The sequence below is a fragment of the Capricornis sumatraensis genome, chromosome 8, assembly GCF_032405125.1.
Source record: "Capricornis sumatraensis isolate serow.1 chromosome 8, serow.2, whole genome shotgun sequence".
NCBI classification, from domain to species: domain Eukaryota; kingdom Metazoa; phylum Chordata; class Mammalia; order Artiodactyla; family Bovidae; genus Capricornis; species Capricornis sumatraensis.
This window is the reverse complement of record NC_091076.1, coordinates 44,747,265-44,772,189: the sequence shown is the minus strand read 5'-3', so window position 1 is coordinate 44,772,189 and position 24,925 is coordinate 44,747,265.

Here is a 24,925-nt window from a genome sequence, read left to right as displayed (position 1 = left end):
CATGATGCTCTACTCAGGGAAAGACACTAGACAGGAAAATTTATTTACTTATTTAAAAAAAATCCTGACATATCATTGATTTATAATATTGTGTTAGTTTCAGTAGTACCCCATAGTGATATGTATATATATATATATATATAGCATTGTGTATTTTGTACATAGTAATGTGTTTACATCAATCCCAATCTCCTAATCTCTCCACCCTTCCTAGCTCCTAAGATATTTTTAGTAAGTTATCTTTTACATCTGTGACTCTATTTTGCAAATAATTTTATTTGTACCATTTTCTTAGATTCCAATATCATATGATATTGATCTTTCTTTTTCTGACTTACTTCACTCAGTATGACAGTCTCCAGGTCCATGCATGTTGCTGCAAGTGGCATTTTTGGTTCTTCTTAATGGTTGAGTAATATTCCATTATATATATGCAACACATCTTTTTTATCCATTCATCTGTCCATGGGCATTTAGGTTCTTTCCAGGTCTTGACAGTTGTAAACAGTTTGCCTATGAATGTTTGGGCTCATTTTTCCTTTTGAACCACATTTTTCTGAATATATACACAGGAATGGGATTGTTGGATCATATGGAAGCTCTACCTTTAGTTTCTTAAGGAATTTTAAGTATCTTTCACAGTGGCCTTACCAATGTATATCCCCATCAACCATGTAGGCAGATTCCCTTTCCTCTATATCCTCTCCAGAACTTACTGTTTGTAGTAACTTTGATGACCTAGGCAAGAATACTGGAGTGGATTGCCATGCCCTCCTCCAGGGGATCTTCCCAACCAAGGGATAGAACCCTCAGCTATTATGTGTCCTGTATAGGCAGGTTCTTTACCACTAGCGCCACCAGAGAAGCCCACAAATGAGAAAAGAGACTATGATTTTCCTTCTAGTAGCAGTGACTTTCTGAGTAGCAGTGACTCAGCTTGTTCCATCATAGCAAGCCCGCTTGTTCTCTACAATGCAGCGATCTTTGCCTTACCTGACATGGAATAGGGTAAGGGAATGAAGTTCAATGAGTTGAAAATTGAAATAAGGCCTGAGAAAAAGGGGAAAGTTTAAATTGGATATAACTTATACTTTGAAAACATAATATGGTAATATTTTATATTCCCAAAGGTGCCATTGCTGGTTTTTCATTTTCTTTGCATTATAAATGAATCTATTATTCATTGCACAAAGAATATTAATTATTTGTAAAATCAGGAAGAATTGACAAAAAAGATTAAAATTGTCTTAAGCCAAATAATTGTAAGGATCATACGTGGAATCTAAACCCCTAACATAAGTAGGTTGTCTAGGAAGTTACAGCTCTTTAATGGGAAGATTTAAGAGATTTTTGTCTTAATTTCCAAGTTTCATTTCACTTAATAGCTTCCTATGTTGACCATAGATTCTTTAGAGTAAGAGCAGTTTGAATTAATTATATATTGAAGTTAAAAACTTATTGCCCTGGAAGGGTTTAGGATTTTTGAGAAAGTTTCTCAAATACTTGTTTGTGTGCACAGTGCATGTGTCCTTAGCCATGTCTGACTCTTTGGAACTCTTTGGACTGTAGCCCACCAAGGTTCTCTGTCCGTTGAATTTTTCAGTCAAGAATACTGGAGTAGGTTGTCATTTCCTCCTTCAGGGGACATTCCCAACCAGGGATCCAACCTGTGTCTCATGTGTCCCCTGCGTCCCCTGCGTTACATTTTATGTGAATTATTTACCCACTGAGCCATCAGGAGAAAAAAAAACATACCAAAAACCTAGATGACATAGGGGCTTTCCTGATAGCTCAGTTGGTAAAGAATCTGGCTGCAATGCAGGAGATCCCAGTTCAATTCCTAACTCTGGAAGATCCGGTGGAGAAGGGATAGGCTACCCACTCCAGTATTCTCGGGCTTCCCTTGTGGCTCAGCTGATAAAAAATTTGCCTACAATGTGGGAGATCTGGCTTCTATCCCTTGGTTGGGAAGATCCCCTGGAGAAGGGAATGGCTACCCACTCCAGTATTCTGGCCTGGAGAACTCCATGGACTGTATAGTCAATGGGTGGGAAAGAGTTGCACAGGACTGAGTAACTTTCACTTTTAGATGACATAGAGGCCGGAGACCAGGAGAGGGCACGGTCCTGTACTGTTAGGAACTTTACACCTTGGAAACCAAAGGGGAGTCCAGTAAAATCCTTATTAACAACAAAATTGTCTCTCGTAGAGGAGTCTCCACTTAGATTCTTTCTGGAAAAAAATAACAGGCTATGATTTTCTGGGAGTTCTGACTGGAAAAATATCAGTCTCAAGCACAATTAGCAAATCTACAGAAGAAACTGGGAAATATTGCAAAAATTCTGAGTTTATAAAGAGTAGGATAATCATAGCTACGTTTCTCTCATTACTTTTCACGGCACAGGAAAGTAGTGACCTGTGTATTGCCTCAAGTTCACAGCAAGGGGCTGAGCCTGACCATCACCCAGTGATGGCTCCTGAAATGAGCTCCGGGGTCACAGGCCTGCACATGGACAGCAAGACAGACTCATTACTGTGGTGAGGATTCCTGCAAGAGTTCCTCTTTCGGTGCCACAGGCTTCATCAGTGTTTACTAACACACACTAACCTGAAAAAGTTCATCAGAATTTTTCTCATATTATATTAATCAGGCAGAAACATCAGGTGAATTTGCATCATTCTTAAAAAATCTTTCTCATTTTTCTTTTGGCTTGTCTGCTTCCACTGTCCTGACTCTCAGAGGCACTTGCCTCTGTTACCTGCAACCTGGGGAAAATTAGCCTACAAGCTTGAAGAACTTTATGAATTTGAATCTTAAAAGCATAGGTAGCAAATGCTTAGCAGTTTATGTCTTGAAGCCTTCAAAACAGTAAAAGAGGGTGACGGGGAAAAGGAGCCCAGAGTAAAACTTCAGATTCAGAGACACAGGAGATCATATTCACTACGATGAATATAGGAGAGCATATATGTTTTCCATGTAGTTTGTTTGATATTTTTTCTAATAAAGACCCAGAATTGAAATTGAGGAAAAATATGCTGATTCAAGACCATGTGGTAGGATGGTACTAGTCATTAAAACTTTCAAGATTTTTGTTATTTTCATTACCTTAGTAGTTCAGTTCAGTCACTCAGTCGTGTCCAACTCTTTGTGACCCCATGAATAGCAGCACGCCAGGCCTCCCTGTCCATCACCATCTCCCGGAGTTCACTCAGACTCACGTCCATCGAGTCCATGATGCCATCTAGCCATCTCATCCTCGGTCATCCCCTTCTCTTCCTGTCCCCAATCCCTCCCAGCATCAGAGTTTTTTCCAATAAGTCAACTCTTCGCAGGAGGTGGCCAAAGTACTGGAGTTTCAGCTTTAGCATCATTCCTTCCAAAGAAATCCCAGGGTTGATCTCCTTCAGAATGGACTGGTTGGATCTCCTTGCAGTCCGAGGGACTCTCAAGAGTCTTCTCCAACACTACAGTTCAAAAGCATCAATTCTTTGGCACTCAGCCTTCTTCACAGTCCAACTCTCACACCCATACATGACCACTGGAAAAACCATAGCCTTGACTAGACGGACCTTAGTTGGCAAAGTAATGTCTCTACTTTTGAATATACTATCTAGGTTGCTCATAACTTTTCTTCCAAGGAGTAAGCGTCTTTTAATTTCATGGCTGTAGTCACCATCTGCAGTGATTCTGGAGCCCCCAAAAATAAAGTCTGACACTGTTTCCACTGTTTCCCCATCTATTTCCCATGAAGTGATGGGACTGGATGCTGTGATCTTCGTTTTCTGAATGTTGAGCTTTAGGCCAACTTTTTCGCTCTCCTCTTTCACTTTCATCAAGAGGCTTTTTAGCTCCTCTTCACTTTCTGCCATAAGGGTGTTGTCATCTGCATATCTGAGGTTATTGATATTTCTCTCGGCAATCTTGATTCCAGCTTGTGTTTCTTCCAGTCCAGCGTTTCTCCTGATGTACTCTGCATATAAGTTAAATAAGCAGGGTGACAATATACAGCCTTGACGTACTCCTTTTCCTATTTGGAACCAGTCTGTTGTTCCATGTCCAGTTCTAACTGTTGCTTCCTCACCTGCATACAGATTTCTCAAGAGGTAGGTCAGGTGTTCTGGTATTCCCATCTCTTTCAGAATTTTCCACAGTTTATTGTGATTCACACAGTCAAAGGCTTTGGCATAGTCAATAAAGCAGAAATAGATGTTTTTCTGGAACTCTCTTGCTTTTTCCATGTAAGTGGGTCAAAAATATCTTGCTGTGATTTACATCAAAGTATGTTCTGCTTATGTTTTCCTGTAGAATTTTATAGAGTATGATCTTCCATTTAGGCCTTTAATCCATTTTGAGTTTTGGTTTATGGTGTCAGGACGTGCACTGATTTCACTTTTTTACAGCTAGCGGTCCAGTTTTCCCAGCACCACTTACTGAAGAGGCTATCTGCTCCACTAATCATTGTTGCCGTTTTTTGTCAACAGTAAGGTTACCATAGGTGTGTGGGTTTTCTCTGCGATTTCTGTCCTGTCTCCTTGATCGGCATTTCTGTTTCAGGGTTAGTACCCTGCTCTCCTGATCACTAGTATAGGCTGAGATCAGGGAGCCAGATGCCTCCAGCTGACTCAGCTTTGAAAGTCGGTGGATGACGTGTGCTGTCCAGAGGCGCCATGCCGTCCCTGCGGCCTAAGGGGGGCCCCTGGGGGAGAGGCCAAGGTGACCCTGGGCTCTGGGGCACCTCCCACTGGAGTGGCTGCAGTGAGGAGAGTCCTGCTCAGGAGGTGAGGCCCCCAGAGGAGGCGGATGGAGCTGCTGCAGCTCCCGCGGGGAACGGGCTGGGGCCCAACATAATGTGGGTGCAGCGCAGCAGCCTTCAGGCCGGAACATGGACCGTAGCTCACACTCAGTGCCTTTCCCCTCCCTGGAGGTGGACGTGGGCACAGATCTCTGATCCCAGCCACCCACAGCAACCGAGGAGTCATCGGGAGGAATTAACAGAGAATGACAGTGACCTGAGGGTCGGTGGACACTGAAGGCCTTGCTTTCTTATGCATTTCCATCAGCTATCCTTCCATCAGCTTTCCCTGGTGATCTGGAACTTTCGGAGCATGGGGCTCCCCACTCACGGCAACTGAGGCTGAGGCAAGAGGCTGAGGCCTGATGCTGTCAGCTACTCGGGGGACCCAGGAAGCTCACATTGAAGAGGAATCGCCACCTCATTGTTTGAGTCTCATTTGTTGCCTGCACTGGCCTTCCCTATCTCTTGGTTCACTTGCTTTGTTTCCAGGCTGCTTGATGAGTGGGGTGCCTCAGTGCTGGTTACAGCAGAAAATAAAACTTAGTTACTTAAAAAATATGTTAGTAGATTATGTTTTTATATATGACCTGCTACCTCTATTAACTTACTCAAACAAATATATTTTAGACAGATAGATTCGTGCTACTTGTGTAGAATTTATCTGTACAGACGGTAGATACACACATTCTACTAACAGGTAAACTAAATGGGACGGCCAATATTAGGCTGTGAACTTTATACAGAAAAAAATTTGAGATGTGCCAAGTCTCTCTGAAAAAAAAAGATCTCATTCGGTCAGTAACTTTAAAAATAAATCTGTGAAATAATGACTTTTAAACTTAGACATGCTGAAGGAAGATGATGTTGGAGATGCATAGCAGGGAGAAGAGAATTCCAGATCTGCCAGTGAGAAAAATCTGTATTACTACTTTAACCCATTAAGCTGGGGAAACATAAATGATATGCCTTGACCTCCAGCTCTTAGAAATCAAACAAACAGACAAGACAGGATAACAACTGCACAATATTTCCAGAGAGATTATATTTATTTCAAGAAAACAAAACAAATTTATATACTTATATTACATTAAAAATAGATTTCATAAAAGAAGGTGAAATTACAGAGAGTCAAGTGGGCACTAAATTAAAAATCTCCATTATTCGAATTCCTGACCCCTGGGGTCAGAGTTTTGACCTCTCCCTCATCAGTGGTGTCCAGAGCAGATAAAATGTTTGAGAGCAAAAGAGAAAGATCAGTAGGGGAAACTCCAAATGACGGAACTTTTGGCCACACAGGCAAACTCACAACACCACCATCATAAACCAGGAACAGCCCCACCGGGCCCAGAGGCCTTCTGACAGATTGAGGTGAATGTGGGGAGGGGGTAAGAGCCTGCACAGACTGTTCTCTTTGATCCAAAGAAGCAGAAAAATTCCCTCCGAGTCAAGGACCATGTCATTCTCCCAGGATCAAGAACCATTACAGAATCCCATAGCCAGGTTGCAACAGCCTGTCACATTCACGTCCCAATAATATTGACCTGAAGTAAATGACTCAGCTCCCCAGGCAAGAAAATAGTTAGATCTTGGTGGAGTGTTGTCGACAGCAAAATGATCAAGACCAAGCCAGGAGACATCTCAGATCTTTAAAAAAAGGGACATCACAAGTGACTCTTTCATCATCTGAGGCAATGTACACTCTGTGTGTGTGTGTGTGTGTGTGTGTATGTGTGTGTGTGTGTGCATGTGTGTGTGCACACACAGGTTCAGTCACTTCTGACTCTTTGAGACCCCAGTGACTCTAGCCTGCCAGGCAGCGCTGTACATGGAATTTTCCAGGCAAGAATACTGGAGCTGGCTGCTGTTTCCTTCTCAGGGGGATCTTCCTGATCAAGGATTGAACTCGCATTTTTGTGCTTCTTGCATTGACAGGTGGATTTTTTACCTCTGTGCCACCTGGGAAGCCCCATATAATAACATTACATGATATATACTTCAAATCTCAAGCTAATGAAATTTTTATTGGTTATGACTCTGAAAATCAATTTCCTGTCTCTTGTTGACATTATCCATTAGTATTTTCTGTGTAATATGTTCAGAGAAGGCAATGGCATCCCACTCCAGTACTCTTGCCTGGAAAATCCCAGGGGCAGGAGAGCCTTGTGGGCTGCGGTCTGTGGGGTTGCACAGAGTCGGACAGGATTGAAGTGACTTAGCAGCAGCAGCAGCATGCATAATATGTTAGGTAGATTTTGAAAAACTTTAATAACCATAGAGTAATATTTCAGAATTTTAACTCTTTCATTCATGTATTTGCTTATTCATCCACCTTATATTTATTGTGTGCCACGTTCTAAGTGCTGAACTGGATAGTGGGAACAGAGAAGTAAGTAAGGCAAAGACTGTGCTTGCTCTCTCAGAATTTGCAATCCCTTAGACATGGAACAACAGACTGGTTCCAAATAGGAAAAGGAGTATATCAAGGCTGTATATTGTCACCCTGCTTATTTAACTTATATGCAGAGTACATCAGGAGAAACGCTGGGCTGGAAGAAGCATAAGCTGGAATCAAGATTGCTGGGAGAAATAGCAATAGCCTCAGATATGCAGATGACACCACCCTTATGGCAGAAAGTGAAGAGGAACTAAAGAGCTTCTTGATGAAAGTGAAAGTGGAGAGTGAAAAAGTTGGCTTAAAGCTCAGCATTCAGAAAATGAAGATCATGGGATCTGGTCCCTTCACTTCATGGGAAATAGATGGGGAAACAGTGGAAACAGTGTCAGACTTTATTTTTGGGGGCTCCAAAATCACTGCAGATGGTGACTGCAGCCATGAAATTAAAAGATGCTTACTCCTTGGAAGAAAAGTTATGACCAACATAGATAACACATTAAAAAGCAGAGATATTACTTTGCCAACAAAGGTCCGTCTAGTCAAAGCTATGGTTTTTCCAGTCGTCATGTACGGATATGAGAGTTGGACTGTGAAGAAAGCTGAGAGCTGAAGAATTGATGCTTTTGAACTGTGGTGTTGGAGAAGACTCCTGAGAGTCCCTTGGACTGTAAGGAGATGCAACCAGTCCATTCTGAAGGATATCAGCCCTGGGATTTCTTTGGAAGGAATGATGCTAAAGCAGAAACTCCAGTACTTTGGCCACCTCATGCGAAGAGTTGACTTATTGGAAAAGACTCTGATGCTGGGAGGGATTGAGGGCAGGAGGAGAAGGGAATGACAGAGGATGAGATTGCTAGATGGCATCACTGACTCAATGGACATGAGTCTGAGTGAACTCCGGGAGTTGGTGATGGACAGGGAGTCCTGGCATGATGCGATTCAGGGGGTCACAAAGAGTTGGACATGACTGAGCGACTGAACTGAACTGAGTACAATGCACCTAGTTAGTTAAAGAAATTTTGTCGAGTATTATGATGAAATGGTATCTGACCAGAGAGTATTTTTAATAGAAAACAAACTTGTCTGGATAATCAGGAAAAGCTTCCTGTAAAAGCTGTTGATGAGCTATGATATGGTGGATGACTAGGGTTTAAAGAAAGTCTAAATGTTTGACAAAGAGGAAGGGCTTCACAGTCCTTCACAGTCCTGTTTGTCAAATGCATGAATCCACACGAGTATGTCACACTTGAAGAAAAACTGAGTTATTTCTTTAGTTTACTAGGCTGAGCTATATACCACTTAATTCTTCTTCTCAAATATGATTCAACTATGCAAGGAAGACACATTTCTTTAAGTGTACATGATACTTATGGCATGCAACTTTTATTCTAATAAAACTATTATAAGTAAAATGAATATCCACTGATTATATTCAAGAAATGTTCCACAAAAGTTGTATTAATAGAAAATTTAATTAACAAAGTTATATTTTCAACCTGGTTATGCTACTTTATAAACACACAATTAGACTGTTCCATTAAGTCACAGTGAGATCAGAGACAGTCAGGTATTATCCTGTAGCCTCACGTGATGTTTCAGGGCTGTATGTTCCTCAGACAAGAAGGTCATCAAATAAACCATCACAGAACTTGACAATACATGGAGACCAAAGGCAACCAAAAGCCCCAGATAGGAGGAGAAGGAGGAAGGAAGGAAACTATATATGAGAGATCCTCTGGAAATACCAGAAGCTCACAGCTCCATTGTCATAATCCAGAAACACTCCAGTCCTACCCAGAGGCCTTTTCACATACTGAACTATGAGTAGGAAGCTGGGGGACAGAAATTAACAATTGTTCACCTTCACAGAAAATAGAAGAAATGCTTTTTCAGAATCAATACTGATAGTAGTATCACTTGTCAAGCTGTTTGTACAGACTCCTACAATCCAGTCGGAGGAGTGGGTCACATCCGCCTTTCAGTACTGCCTCCCAGAAGTGGAAGGCCTGAGCTCCCCACACCACAAGAGTCTCTCCACCCTGGGCTGTCTGAACAGGCCATGGCAGTCATCTCAGAAAGGCTTATATTGTGAGTGGTCATTGTCTGAGTCAGAACGTTATCCACTGGAGAAAGAGTAAAAATCAGATCAGCATGTGGGATTTCTGCGTCATGAGAGGTAGAGGCTGTCTACACAATGAGTCTTTTCATTTTCTTTCCTCCAAAAATACAGGAAATGAATACAAAAGGGAGTTCAAACAGGGGCTTCTATGAAGAACAACAGCTATTTTTATATCTATACCATATGGAAACTCCTCAAATCATGTAGAAAAAGTAAAGAAAAAATACAGATATATCACAAACTCTGTGAAATCTGACAATGTCAAAATCCTGACAGCTTACTTCAAAAACACGTGAAATTTAATCTTTTCACTACTTTAGAAAATGTATTTGTGTCATTTGTCTTTAATATTATTTAATATATAAATGGCACTTTACTATTACATGGGTATTTTGGAGACTATAGTCTCTACTTCTTAAGTTTTAAAAGTAAAAATATTTGGGAGAAATTCATCCATGTCTTTTTTGAGTGCTTTTGAATGGATGTTCTGACAAACCATGTTCACAAACCCCTTGCCTTTCTGTCGTTTTGATACTATCTAAAAGGATTATATTTATTCTGCCTAAGACAACTTTTGTCTATTTTATCCAAAGGTAGTAAGTATAAAAATAACAAATATTTGTGTACAGTGCATAACAAATGCAACAGTAATAGAGAAAAAATTAAAACCAAGTAATGCCATATTTAAACTCTCAGAAATAAAATAAACTGAATAAACTTACATGATGGCCTGCTACACTGACAACTAAAGCTTCTGTTTAGAACCAACTAACCAACTAATCTCTTCTTGCTGTCCTTATTTCAGATGTAACTAAAATGTATCACAAGGTCACATGCCATTTGGCATAAAATTATAAATATTCTCTTTATTTTTTGCTTACTACACGTGATTGCCTATTCTGAAAATAGCTGGAATATGCACTCTATATCTCAATAAATGCATCATTTTAGTAAATATTTCTAATTTCAATGTTAATGATATGGAAATGCTAGCAATGATAATAACTGAAATGTTAGTATTTTAAATCACCTTATGTGAACTTGACTGACATCAGCCTTTTAATCTTTAATTTTATCATCTTTAGAGTATAAAGTCATTTTTTCCCCCCGGTGATCACTTTTTTCAATAGATGTATTAGTCTCCAGATGTTATTAAATAACAGCTTATACACAAAAAAAACATATATTAGCCTAAATTACCACTTTAAAATATCTTCATTTCTTTAGATAGAGGAAATACAGTTTTTCAAACAAGCAGTTCTGGGAGAATACATAGCTCCAAGTGAAAATATGAAAAAGAATATTCTTTAACTGTTCAGTCTCTAAATCATTCATATCCGTGCCTTGCAACCCCCCAAAACTGTAGCTCATCAAGCTCCACTGTTCCCCAGTGTCTCCCAGAGTTTGCTCAAATTCATATCCATTGAGTCTGTGGTACTATCTAACCATCTCTTCTGCTGCCCCCTTCTCCTTTTGCCTTCAATCTTTCCCAGGATCAAGCTCTTTTCTAGTGAGCTGGCTCTTTGCATCAGGTGGCCAAAGTATTGGAGCTTTATCTTCAGCTACAGCCCTTCCAATAAATATTCAGGGCTAATTTCCTTTAGGATTGACTGCTTTGATACACATAAATAAACTCAAAATGGGTTAAAAACCTAAATGTGAGACTATATACTATAAAACTCTTAGATGAAAACATGGACAGAACACTCTTTACCATAAATCATAGCAAGATTTTTTTGAGCATTCTCCTAAAGGAAACTTTAAAAAATAAGCAAATGGAATCTAGTTAAACTCAAAAGCTTCTCTACAGCAAAGGAAACTGTAAACAAAACAGAAAGAAAACCCACAGAATGGAAGAAAATATTTGAAAAAAATGAGACCAACAAGAAATTTGTCTCCAAAAATTTATAAAAAGCTCATGTGGCTCAGTATAAAAAAAAAAAGTAAAAAATGAGCAGATGGCCCCAATAGACATTTCTTCAAAGAAAACATATGAATGGCCAAACAACACATGAAAAGATTCTTGACATCAATATTTACTGGAGAAATGCAAATCAAAGCTACAGTGAGATCTAATCTTACATGAGTCAGAATGACCATCTTCAAAGCTACTGCAAACAGTAAATGCTGGGGAGAGTGGCAGCTTATTATTGAGACTGCTAACATGCATATGACCGTGCCCTCCAGAGACATGGATTCAGCCCGGGACCAAAAGATGCAGGCCTAGCCACTCACCACTTCATGCAATGAAATTTATCACAGTAACAGTGAAAGCTTGCTGGAGAAAGCTTCCAGTAAAGTCACTGGGAGAGGCAAGAGAGTGCCTGCCTCGCTAGTTTATGTGGAGCCTTATGTACTTCTCAGCTGGCTGCTATGAATAGACATTTCTCCAAAGAAGACATACGGATGGCTAACAAACACATGAAAAGATGCTCAACATCACTCATTATTAGAGAAATGCAAATCAAAACCACAATGAGGTACCACTTCACACCAGTCAGAATGGCTGCGATCCAAAAATCTGCAAGCAATAAATGCTGGAGAGGGTGTGGAGAAAAGGGAACCCTCCTACACTGTTGGTGGGAATGCAAACTAGTACAACCACTATGGAAAACAGTGTGGAGATTCCTTAAAAAATTGCAAATAGAACTGCCTTATGACCCAGCAATCCCACTGCTCGGCATACACACCAAGGAAACCAGAATTGAAAGAGACACATGTACCCCAATGTTCATCGCAGCACTATTTATAATAGCCAGGACATGGAAGCAACCTAGATGTCCATCAGCAGATGAATGGATAAGAAAGCTGTGGTACATATACACAATGGAGTATTACTCAGCCATTAAAAAGAATACATTTGAATCAGTTCTGATGAGATGGATGAAACTGGAGCCGATTATACAGAGTAAAGTAAGCCAGAAAGAAAAACACCAATACAGTATACTAACACATATATATGGAATTTAGAAAGATGGCAATGATGACCCTGTATGCAAGAAAGACACAGATGTGTATAGCCGACTTTTGGACTCCGAGGGAGAGGGAGAGGGTGGGATGATTTGGGAGAATGGCATTGAAACATGTATACTATCATGTAAGAATCGAATCACCAGTCTATGTCTGATGCAGGATACAGCATGCTTGGGGCCAGTGCACAGGGATGACCCAGAGGGATGTTGTGGGGAGGGAGGTGGGAGGGGGGTTCATGTTTGGGATAGCATGTACACCCATGGTGGATTCATGTCAATGTATGGCAAAACCAATAGAGTATTGTAAAGTAAAATAAAGTAAAAATAAAAATTAAAAAAAATTAAAAAAAAAAAAAGATTGTAAGAGTTCCACCAGACCCTTTCCCAAGTCACACATCTTGAGATAATTTGGCACAAGATTAGCTGGGGAGAACGGTACTGGGCAACAGCTCAGGGGTACAAGTCTTGAGAAATAGGTTCCCAGGCAAGATTTGTTACAATTATAATCATTAACATAGAGCTTAAGAAAAGCATTTCCACCAATAAGACACTGTGCAATGTGAATACTAGTTCCTAGAGAGGCCAGTTCTCAGGCAAGACACCTTGTTGCACAAGGCATAAAGAAAGCATGAGTGAGAATGTTCACCTCCTCCTTAAAGGTAACCTGGACTGCCTAAGCTTCAACTCTCTCAAGAGAAAAGGGAATATTCCTGCTTTATTCATGGGGATATACATTGGTAAACCACTGTGGAGACAGTTAAAGTTTCCTTAAATAACAAGAATAAAGCTACCATATGATTCAACAATCCCACTCCTGGGCATATATCCAGGGGAAAATGTGGTTCAAAAGGATACATGCACCTCCATGTTCATTGACAAGTTGTTTGCAACTGTCAAGACATGGAAGGAACCTAAATGTCCAAGGACAGATAAATGGATGCAGAAAATGTGTTATATATATACAATGGAATATCACTCAGCCATAAAAAGAACCAAAAATGCCATGTGTGGCGACATACAAGGAACTGGAGACTGTCATACTGAGTGAAGTAAGTTAGAAAAAGAAAAGGCAGTATCATATGATATTGGAATCTAAGAAAATGATACAAATAGTTATTTATAAAACAGAATCACAGGTGTAGAAAAAATAACATGTAACTTGTGGCTAAGAAGGGGTGAGGGATTAATTAGGAGACTGGTATTGACACATACATGTTACTATGTACAAAGTAAATAATTAAGAAGAACCTACTGTATAGCAAAGGGAACTCAAGTGAATACTTGGGAATGATGTATATAAAAAATAATATTAAAAAAGAGTTATTGTTGTTATTCAGGAAATAAGTCATGTCCAACTCTTTGCAACCCCATGAACTGCAGCACCCCAGGATTCCTTGTCCTTCATCATCTCCGGAAGTTTACTCAAACTCATGTCCATTGAGTCAATGATTCAACGGTGTCATCCTCTATCTCCCCCTTCTCCTGTCTTCAATCTTTCCCTGCATAAGGTCTTTTCAAATGAGCTAGCTCTTTGTATCAGGTGGCCAAAGTACTGGAGCTTAGGCTTCAGCTTCTGTCCTTCCAATGAACATTCAGGGTGGATTTTCTTTAGGATTTGACTGATTTGATCTCCTAGCTGTCCAAGCAACTCTCAAGAGGCTTCTCTAGCACCACAGCTTGAAAGCACCAATTGTTTGGCACGCAACCTTTTTTATGATCCAACTCTCACATGACTACTGGAAAAATCATAGCTTTTACTATAGGGGCATTTGTTGGGAAAGTGATTTCTCTGCTTTTTAATATGCTGTATAGGTTGGTCATAGTTTTTCTTCCAAGGAGCAAGGGGCTTCCAATTTCATGGCTGTAGTTATTGGCTGCAGAGATTTTGGGGCCTAAGAAAATAAAATCTGTCACAGGTTCCACTTTTTCCCCATCTATTTGCCATGAAATGATGGAACCGGATGCCAGGACTTAGTTTTTTGAATGATGAGTTTGAAGCCAGCTTTTTCACTCTCCTATTTCATCCTCATCAAGAAGCTTTTAAGTTCCTCCTTGTTTTCTGCTGTAAAAGTGGTATCATCTGTATACCTGAGGTTGTTGATATTTCTTCCAGGAATCTTGACTCTGCTTGTGAGTCATTCAGCCTGGCATTTTTTGTGATGTACTCTGCATATAAGTTAAAGAAGCGGGGTGATAATATACAGTCTTGACATCCTCCTTTCCCAGTCTTGAACCACTCTCTTGTTTCAAGTCTGGTTCCAACTCTTGCTTCCTTTCCTGCATACAGTCTTCTTAGAAAACAGGGAAGATAGTCTGGTATTCCCATCTCTTTAAGAATTTTTCACAGTTTTATTTGATTCACATAGTCAAAGGCTTTAGAGTAGTCAATGAAACAGATGTAATTCCTTTTTTGGAATTTCCTTACTTTTCCTATGATCCAACAGATGTTGGCTATTGGATCTCTGACTCCTCAGCCTTTTCTAAATGCAGCTTGCACATCTGGAATTTCTCTGTTCACAAACTGCCGAAGCCTAACTTGAAGGATTTTGAGCATAATCTTGTTAACATTTGAAATGATTGCAGTCGCTCAGTAGTCTGAACATTCTTTGCCATTTCTTTCTTTCAGATTGGAAGAAAAACTGACCATTTACAGTGCCGTGGCCACTACAAATTTTCCAAATTTGCTGGTATATTGAGTGCAGCACTTTCACAGCATCATCTTTAATTATTTGAAATAGCTCAGCCTGAATTCCATCACCTGCACTAGCTTTGTTCACACTCCAGGATGTCTGACTCTAGGTGAGTGACCACACCATTGTGGTGATCCAGGTCATTAAGACCCTTTTAGTATAGTTCTTCTGTGTATTCTTGCCACTGCTCCTTAATCTCTCTGCTTCTGTTATGTTCTTGATATTTCTGTCCATCTTTGCAAGAAGTGTTCCATTGGTGTCCGCACTTTTCTTGAAGAGATCTCTAGTCTTTCCCATTTTCTTCCATTTCTTTGCATTTCTTACCTTTCCTTGCTATTCTCTGGAACTCTGCATTCATATGGGTATCTCGTTCCCTTTCTCTATTGTGTTTGTTTCTCTTGTTTTCCCGGCTATTAGTAAGATCTCCTTTGACAAGCACTATGCCTTCTTGCACATGGATCACAGCCTTGTGTAACTCAAGGAAGCTATGAGTCATACCTTGCAGGGCCAGCAAAGATGGATGAGTCATGGCGGAGAGTTCTGACAAAACGTGTTGCACTGGAGAAGGGAATGGCAAACCACTTCAGTGTTCTTGCCTCAAGAACCTCATGAACAGTATGGAAAACAGAGGTGAGATTTTATTTATATATATCTAATACATACATACATATATATATATCTATATATATATCTGATTCACTTTGCTATACACCTGAAACTCAAACAATATTGTACATCAACTTTATATTTCAAAAAAATTACAAATAAGTTAAGAAAATTTCCCATCTACTATCTTTCCCTAAGTGGAGCACTATGACCCATCTCTGATTAAATATGAAAATGTTTTGAGGAATAGAATGCAAACAGTCAAAATAAAGAAAATCTTACAAGATAGTTGTCCAAACTTCATACAGTACCACATTTCCTTCACAGATTATCTATGATTTTTTTAGTCTGTCTTGCAGTGTACAATTATCCAATAATCCTTAACTTAGCATCAATATCTCAAATGTACATACATATTGAATAATAGAATGAAAAGGTATGAGGTGGTATGCAGAGGATGACTGAAAAGAACAGAGTCTTAGAGAATAACCACCATCCCCTGTTCTGTGTGCAGTTACAGCCAGAGCAGAAGAATAGTGTGTAACCAAAATGAGCCTCAGCAGGAAGAATTTCATGGAAAACTGAATGAATAAAATTTAAGAGACTTTAGTTCTGAAGGGATTGAGGACATCCATCAAACAGCAGAAGGCAAGAGTAGTAAGCCGTATTATTGGGGAGCTTGACTGTTATGGGCTGAAAAATGAAATGGGAAAAACTCCTCTTTCTGAAGAAATATCCAGGAAGTAATGTAAGCAAATTCAGACAGGTAACCTAGTAGGTTGCTTCAATTAAGACTATAATAAACTTCTACAAAGGGAGATATGAAAGTTATAATTGGGGAGTTCATTCATTAACCAAACTTCATGGATTGGAAGTGTTAACTCAATCTGTGACTCTTTACCTGAGATTGGTTTATGGTAATTGGATTAAGTAAATTTCAGTAGGTTAGCCTGGAAAATCCCATGGATGGAAGAGCCTGGTAGGCTGAAGTCTATGTGGTGGCTAAGAGTTGGACATAACTGAGTGACTTCACTTTCACTTTTCACTTCTGTACATTGGAGAAGGAAATGGCAACACACTCCAGCGTTCTTGCCTGGAGAATCCCAAGGACAGTGGAGCCTGGTGGGCTGCGTCTGTGGGGTCGCAAAGAGTCGGACACTGAAGCGACTTAGCAGCATCAGCAGCAGACTTCTGTCCTTGGCGTCTAGATGTGTTTACAGCTCTTGAGAAATCTAATCACATGCTCCTATACCTTTGTGCAGGGTTGATAACCCAATCACTTTGAGGAAGTGGACCTGGTCTTCAGAGGATATATAAAGCATCCAGCAAAGATCCAAACTCATTCATCTCCAGAGTACAGAGCTATTGCCTTCGTAATTGACTAGACTGTGGAGACTTGAAGGTGTTTGCCACCAGGAAGTGAGCACCTAAACTCTGAACTGAATTTAAGAGTTACTTACTGAACAAGAGAGAAGACTTCCGTAACAGTACTGAGGTGAGTTCTGATCCAGGTATGATGAATTTGAGCCATGTTCAGTTAAAAATAAAAGTTTAATGGTAATCATGGATAGAAAAGCTAATTTTTTTGGTCTTCCCGTAATATCTATTTTTAAGCCCTGCATCAAAAATTTGTTCCATAGGTGATTTTTAGACAGTAACATTTTACGCACAGTATGTCAAGTATCCTCTTTATAAATTAGGGGTAAAAATTAGTGAATATTGCTGAGAATACTAAGATGGTTAATCCATATAATAGGAGTTAAACCAATGCCTAAAAATAGTTTTCTTGGGGATGGTTTTGACCACCACCTCCTGTAAAATGTTATGAACTTCCATCCATAGTTCTACAGGAATATGGTCATGTCTCACAAACAGCTGAGAAAAGAGAAGCAAAAGGCAAGGAAAAAAAGGAAAGATATATCCATCTAAATTCAGAGCTCCAAAGTATAGCAAGGAGAGATAAGAAAGGCTTCCTAAGTGATCAGTGCAAAGAAATAGAGGAAAATCATAATGGGAAAAAATATAAATCTTAAGGAAATTAGAGCTAAGGGAATACTTCATGCAAAGATAGGCACAATAAAGGACAGAAATGATATGGACCAAACAGAAGCAGAAGATATTAAGAGGAGTTGGCAAGAATACACAGAAGAACTATACAAAAAAGATCTTAGTGACTCTAATAGCCATGATGGTGTGATCACTCACCTAGAGCCAGACATCCTGGAGTGCATAGTCAAGTGGGCCTTAGGAAGCATCACTGCAAATAAAGCCAGTGGAGGTGGTGGAATTCCCAGCTGAGCTATTTCAAATCCTAAAAGATGATACTGTTAAAGTCCTGGTCTCAATATACCAGCAAATTTGGAAAACTCAGCAGTGGCCACAAGACTGGAAAAGTCAGTTTTCATTCCAATTCCAAAGAAAGGCAATGCCAAAAATGTTCAAACTACCACACAAATTGCACTCACTTCACAGGCTAGCAAAATAATGCTCAAAATTCTCCAAGCCAAGCTTCATGAACCCAGCACATCCAGAGGTTTAAGCTGAATTTGTAAAAGGCAGAGAAATAACAGATCTAATTGCCAACATCCATTGGATCATAGAAAAGGCAAGATAATTCCTGAAAATTATCTACTTCTGCTTCATTGACTACACTAAAGCCTTTGACTGTGTGGATCATGGCAAATGGTGGAAAATTCTTAAGGAGATGGGAATATCAGACCACCTGACCTGCCTCCTGAGAAACCTGTATGCAGATCAAGAGGCAACAATTAGATCCAGACATGGAATGGACTGGTTCCAAATTGGGAAAAGAGTATGTCAAGGCCGTATATTGTCACCCTGCTTATTTAACTTATAGGCAGAGTACACCATGTGAAATTCCAGGCTGGATGGAGCACAAGCCAAAATCAAGATTGCCTGCAGAAATATCACTAACCTCATATATGCAGATGACACCACCCTTATGGCAGAAAGTAAAGAAGGACTAAAAACCCTCTTGATGAAAGTGAAAGAGGAGAGTGAAAAAGCTGGCTTACAACTCAACATTCAGAAAACGAACATCATGGCCTCTGGACCCAACATTCATGGCAAAGAGATTAGGAAACAATGGAAACAGCAGCAGATTTTATTTTCTTGTGCTCCAAAATCACTGCAGATTGTGACTACAACCAAGATATTAAAAGACTGTTGCTCCTTGGAAGAAAAGTTATGACTAACCTAGACAGCATATTAAAAAAGCAGAGACATTACTTTGCCGACAAAGGTTCATCTAGTCAAAGCTATGGTTTTCCCACTAGTCATGTACAGATGTGAAAGTTGGGCCATAAACAAAGTTGAGTGCCGAAGAATTGATGCTTCTGAACTGTGGTGTTGGAGAAGAGTCTTGAGAGTCCCTTGCACTGAGAGGAGATGAAATCAGTCAATCCTAAAGGAAATCAATCCTGAATATTCAATGGAAGGACTTGTGCTGAAACTGAAGCTTCAATACTTTGGGTAACTGATGCCAAGAAGTCACTCATTAGTTAAGACTCTGACTCCAGGAAAGATTGAAGGCGGGATGAAAAGGGGATGACAGAGGATGAGATGGTTGGATTGCATCTCAGACTCAATGGACATGAGTTTGAGCAAGCTCCGAAAGTTGGTGAAGGACAGAGAAGCCGGGCATTCTGCAGTCCTTGGGGTCACAAAGAGTCAGAAACTACTGAGCGACTGAACTAAGCTGAAAAAGTGGGGAAGGACCTCAAAGTTGAGCAAATGAAGGCCTAGCCATTGTCCGTGGTTTAGTTCAATTCAGTCGCTCAGTGGTGTCCGACTCTTTGCCACCCCATGAATCGCAGCACGCCAGGCCTGTGTCTCTGCTTTTGAATATACTATCTAGGTTGGTCATAACTTTTCTTCAAAGGTGTAAGCACCTTTTAATTTCACAGCTGCAGTCACCATCTGCAGTGATTTTGGAGCCCCAAAAAATAAAGTCTGACACTGTTTCCACTGTTGCCCCATCTATTTCCCATGAAGTGATGGGACCGGATGCCATGATCTTCGTTTTCTGAATGTTGAGCTTTAAGCCAACTGTTTCACTCTTCTCTTTTACTTTCATCAAGAGGCTTTTTAGCTCCTCTTCACTTTCTGCCATAAGGGTAGTGTCATCTGCATATCTGAGGTTATTGATATTTCTCCAGGCAATCTTGATTCCAGCTTGTGTTTCTTCCAGTCCAGTGTTTCTCATGATGTACTCTGCATAGAAGTTAAATAAGCAGGGTGACAGTATACAGCCTTGATGTACTCCCTTTCCTATTTGGAATCAGTTTGGTGTCCCATGTCCAGTTCTAACTGTTGCTTCCTGACCTGCATATAAGTTTCTCAAGAGGCAGGTCAGGTGGTCTGGTATTGCCATCTCTCTCAGAATTTTCCACAGTTTATTGTGATCCACACGGTCAAAGGCTTTGGCAAAGTCAATAAAGGAGAAATAGATGTTTTTATGGAATGCTCTTGCTTTTTCCATGATCCAGCGGATGTTGGCAATTTGATCTCTGGTTCCTCTGCCTTTTCTAAAACCAGCTTGAACATCAGGGAGTTCATGGTTCACTTATTGCTGAAGCCTGGCTAGGAGAATTTGGAGCATTACTTTACTAGCATGTGAGATGAGTGCAATTGTGCGGTACTTTGAGCATTCTTTGGCATTGCCTTTCTTTGGAATTGGAATGAAAACTGACCTTTTCCAGTCCTGTGGCCACTGCTGAGTTTTCCAAATTTTCTGGCATATTGAGTGCAGCACTTTCACAACATTACCTTTCAGGATTTGAAACAGCTCAACTGGAATTCCATCACCTCCACTAGCTTTGTTCACAGTGATGCTTTCTAATGCCCTTTACTTCACATTCCAAGATGTCTGGCTCTAGATTAGTGATCACATCATCATGATTATCTGGGTCGTGAAGATCGTTTTTATACAGTTCTTCCATTTATTCTTGCAAGCTCTTCTTAATATCTTCTGCTTCTGTTAGGTCCATACCATTTCTGTCCTTTATTGAGCCCATCTTTGCATGAAATGTTCCCTTGGTATCTCGAATTTTCTTGAAGAGATCTCTAGTCTTTCCCATTCTGTTTTTTTCCTCTATTTCTTTGCATTGATCGCTGAAGAAGGCTTTCTTATCTCTTCTTGCTATCTTTGGAATTCTGCATTCAAATGCTTGTATCTTTCCTTTTCTCCTTTGCTTTTCGCCTCTCTTCTTTTCACAGCTATTTGTAAGGCCTCCGCAGACAGCCATTTTGCTTTTTCGCATTTCTTTTCCATGGGGATGGTCTTGATCCCTGTCTCCTGTACAATGTTATGAACCTCAGTCCATAGTTCATCAGGCACTCTATCTATCAGATCTAGGCCCTGAAATCTATTTCTCACTTCCACTGCATAATCATAAGGGATTTGATTTAGGTCATACCTGAATGGCCTAGCGGTTTTCCCTACTTTCTTCAATTTGAGTCTGAATTTGATAATAAGGTGTTCATGATCTGAGACACAGTCAGCTCCTGGTCTTGTTTTTGTTGACTGTATAGAGCTTCTCCATCTTTGGCTGCAAAGAATATAATCAATCTGATTTTGGTGTTGACCATCTGTTGATGTCCATGTGTAGAGTCTTCTCTTGTGTTGTTGGAAGAGGGTGTTTGTTATGACTAGTGCATTTTCTTGGCACTGGTCATTGTCCCTGGAGGTCACTATTTTTATCAGTTTCCTAGAGCTCATACAACACCCAACCCCACACGGGGTGGCTTAAAATCTTTGTATTGTTTGACAGACCTGGAGGCTGGGAATCGAGGTGTTGGCAGTGCCATACTCCTTGCAAAGGCTCTGAAAGAATTTGTTTTTGTCTCTTCCAGTGCCAGGTGGCTCCTGGCAATCCTCAAACTATGACATTTAACTTGAATCTCTGCCTCCTTGCAGGACCTTTTCTCTGCATCTAAAACATCCCTCTTCTTTCTCTAATCAAGACACCTGTCAGCAGATTTAGGGTTCATTCTCTATCCTGGGTGGGCTCATCATGATACCTTCACCTCAATTATGTCTGCACAGACTCTTTTCTAAAAACAAAGTCACAGAGATACTGGCTATTGGGACCTGGACATAATTTGGAAGAGGTTAAGGGGCACATTTTGGAGAAGGAAATGGCAGCCCACTCCAGTATTCTTGCCTGGAGAATCCCATAGACAGAGGAGACTGGCGGCTACAGTCCATGGGGTCACAGAGGGTCAGACATGACTGAGAAACTAACAAAATGGGTGCATTAACTCACTACTTCATGAACAGAATGAAAGAATATTGTCCTAAATTCAGGAGGTCTCAGATTTTGTGGGGATGTAAAAAGTTCAATATTTTTTCTTTGCTTTGTACATCGATTATATGCAGTAGAGAGAGAAATAGTTAAAAGCAAGGTTTTGGATTGCGAGATTTTGTCCAGTGAGTTCCTTTGAAGTTTTTTCAAGGTTAGAATTACTGGGTCAAAGGCAAATATACTTTTTAAGGATTTGAATTCATATATACAAAACATCCGAAAGCCCACTAGTTGGATCTCCTTGCAGTCAAAGGGACTCTCAAGAGTCTTCTCCAACACCACAGTTCAAAAGCATCAGTTCTTTGATGCTCAGCTTACTTTATAGTCCAACTCTCACATTCATTCATGATGACTGGAAAAACCATTGCTCTGACTAGATGGACCTTTGTTGACAAAGTAGTGTATCTACTTTTTAATATGCTGTCTAGGTTGGTTGTAACTTTTCTTCCAAGGACTAAGCGTCTTTTAATTTCATGGCTGCAGTCACCATCAGCAGTGATTTTGGAGCCCAGAAAAATAAAGTCTGTCACTGTTTCCCCATCTATTTCCCATGAACTGATGGGATCAGATGCCATGTTCTTCTTTTTTTGAATGTTGAGTTTAAGCCATCTTTTTCACTCTCCTCTTTCACTTTCATCTAAGAGGCGGTTTAGTTCTTCGCTTTCTGCCATAAAGTGTGGTGTCATCTGAGTATCTGAGGTTATTGATATTTCTCCCGGCAAACTTCATTCCAGTTTGTGCTTCATCTAGTACAGCGTTCCTCATGATGCACTCTGCATATAAGTTAAATAAGCAGGATAACATTAGATAGCATTGATGTACTCCTTTCCCTATTTGGAACCTGACCATTTTGGAAGTATTTTATTTTCTCTAATAGTGAATCTACTAATATTTAATCTTAATTTTGTATTATAAATAATGCAACATTTATTGATTCCCTCAATTTTTATGGATGATAAAATATTATATTAAAACTGATTAGAACTACTGACCTCTGCAAACTATTTATGTGAATGTCATGTATGTAATAAAAATATCTGTGCTTTTTCAAGAGCAGTTCATCAAAAACTGTGAATTCTATACAGAGAGATGAAACATTTATTTTTTGCAAATCCCATCTACTAACTACCATGGAATCCTCCAAAAAGTTTAGCAATCCAATGTACATTTTGATATATGATTTTAGCTTTGCCTGTGCACATCCATAAGTAAAAGTATATACCCAAAATGATGCCATAGTTATTTAGTTTTTTAAAGCTAAGTATCAAAATATTTCACTGATTTAGGTTATCCACATAGTATCCTACTGTTACATGTTTCACAAGTACCAGTTGCAAAGTAAAATTATATATAATTTTGGAAATGAAGTCAATTTTAAGACAGTTATGAAATCTGTTATTGAAAATATTATTTGGCCTAGTAACTAGTCATTTCAAGCCAGATATAGTTTTGATCAGGTTGGGTTGAATCAAATTGTTCTCAACAAAGCAACTGTATTTTTAAAAATTCAATGTTCCTGTTTATTCTAAAATCAGAATTAAATCAATCATGGATGCCAAAATTTGGAGCCTCTTTTTCTCAAATTTCCCAACTAATCTACAATAATTATTCATATTTATATTTATTCTATACACTGGTAGAATATGGATTAGAACTGAAGAGGTTTTAATGACCATTGTAAATTTGATATGTTATTAGACCCTAGAGCTTGTGAATAAAGGGAAGAAATTATCAAATTATGGAAGAATACACATTCAAATATCTTAGTAAAGTATAATCAAATAGGGAGGGAATTTTAGGAAAATATAAGATCCTTAAAATCAGAGAGGGATGGGTATTCAATATAAACTCAGTGATGAGGACTGGGACTTCAGTTGTCCATTCTATTAACATATAGAGATTAGTGAGAGATTTAGTGCAGTTAGTGTTGATTGGGTTTATCCAAAGGAAATGTGGTAATCTAATCAGGAAGGGGCCTCAAGAGTCCTGATAGTCGGATCTCAGATGCACTGTTTCTTCTGTTCAGAGTTGTTCTGAGTTGGCTGGACCGTGGACAGCTCTGAAAGTTACAGCTGCTGACCCATCCAGAGAACATAGAACTCCTGACTGGATGGGACTGATTTTCGAACCGGCATTGATGAAATCAAATCTACAACTTTCTGGTGAGTAAATGGTTCTAGTAGATGGATTCATATTTCTTTCCCTCATACTTAAAAAGAATAATTTTAATTCAGCAGTAACCGGCTTAAGAATTTCTTAAGCAAATGAAAAAACCTGGTTCATAAGAATTTTGTCATTACACTCTGAAACTGTAGACTTACCTTCAAATCATTGGAATTTGTGAATGAACATGAGTGATTCTATGAACTTATGATTCCATGATATAAAAGGAAAATATGAATTTCTTGATGGGAAGTCCTGGACAGCTTTTCCATTTAGCATGATACCTAAAATTTGATTGCTAAACTGTGCTGTAGAACCTGAAGAGTGATATATTTGTAAGGAAAAGTTGGGATTTCAGTCTTTAAATTGTCCAGTAGCAATCCAGACCTGATGATGGCTCTCAAAACAACATTGGTAATACACTAAATACCTGAAAAAAAGAAATTCTGCACTCACTCTGATATAGAAGTGAAAACTTTTATTAACTTCAGTCATTTATTTTGAAGCACATATATTAGATGGCTGGCTTCCCTAGTAGCTCAGGGGAAAAGAAGCTGCCTACAAGGGACATAGGTTCAATCTGGGGGTCTCAAGGGCCCTTGGAGAAGGAAATGTCAACCCACTCCAGTATTCTTGCCTGGAAAATTCCATGGACAGGAGCCTGGTGGGGCTACAGTCCAAGGGGTTGCAGAAGAGTCACACAGGCCACAGGGACTAAACAACAACAGTATTAAATGGAGCTGTGTGTTTATTTATCGATGGATTTGATGAATTTGGCTGCACCAGATCTTTCTTGCACCTCAAGGGATCTTTAGATGCAGCATACAAATTCTTAGTCAGGATGCAGGAATTCAGTAT